The following is a 1,185-nucleotide window of genomic DNA, read 5'->3' on the forward strand; positions in this document are numbered from 1 at the left end:
AGTTTTCCTACCTGGCTGCTAGCCCCAATGGCTGAGGGCTCTTTGATTTGGCTGCCTTTTAAATTTTTCCTTTTCCTTGAGCTATGAACTACACTGTAGGCACAATTAAAAGGAAAACCAAATTTAAGAAGCAAGATAGAAAAGAAAGATTTGCCATTATGGTGTTTTTTTGTTCAGATTTGATCATTTTATTTATCATTTAAAGTTAGTAAAACAATATCATTATAAAGATTAGGTGACTCCAGAAAATTAATAGAAAAATGTAATTGACAGGTAATAGAATTTTTCCACAAACTATTTGAGGTCTTCCCATACATTTCCGAGTTAAAGTCTTCAGGATGAATGATTTTGTTATGGATATGAAACTCTCTAGCATATAGCTTTTTTTATAGATATGAAACTCTAGCATACAGCTTTGTTTTTCACTCATTAAACCAATTATTTTCAAAATAAATGTGAAAACCCTTAGAACAGAATGAATTATCTATCCATAGCTCTAGCATAGCAGAAATTAAATATATCTGGGTAACAGGTATATGGACAAAAGTACCTGGATATTCTTCATCATCAATCTCTGCCACTGGCTTTGGCTCCCTTGAACTTCAAGCAGTGTAACTAGTGTAAATAGATTGATATTTTGACACATTACTGATAATAAGATAATAAATACGTGGGTAAAGCACAATGTATTTTTTTATTTTACATTCACTAGTAGATTGGTATATAAAATACTATCTTGGAATCTATATGAAGATATCAATGTTAATATGCAATTTGGAAGTATAGAGATACATTTGATGCTCTTGAGCATTTAATAATCTAGTTTGGGGTATGAGATTAGCGCTGCTAACTAAAATGCAGGCCAGCACAGCACAATAGACTCGGAAGTGCTCAACTGAATGGCACAGCTGGAATTTGGCACACAAACTGAAGTGGGTAGGACATTAGTGAGTGCTGCAACAGCTGGAGAACTTGGAAGGTGACTCTAAACTTGACTGCAACGCAGTTCACCTTTGCAAAGATGCAGAACAACAAGCTCCTATTTCACATGTATGACATAGATGTGGTTCAGAGGAACCACTTTTTGGTGAATATATAGATACACCATTCTACTAGCTAGTGCAGTGGTTCTCAATCTGTGGGTCGCGACCCCTTTGGGGGTTGAATAACCCTTTCACAGGGGTC

The sequence above is a fragment of the Echinops telfairi genome, unplaced genomic scaffold (genome assembly GCF_000313985.2).
Source record: "Echinops telfairi isolate 266 unplaced genomic scaffold, ASM31398v2 ScPeMD7_4;HRSCAF=17, whole genome shotgun sequence".
Classification (NCBI taxonomy): Eukaryota; Metazoa; Chordata; class Mammalia; order Afrosoricida; family Tenrecidae; genus Echinops; species Echinops telfairi.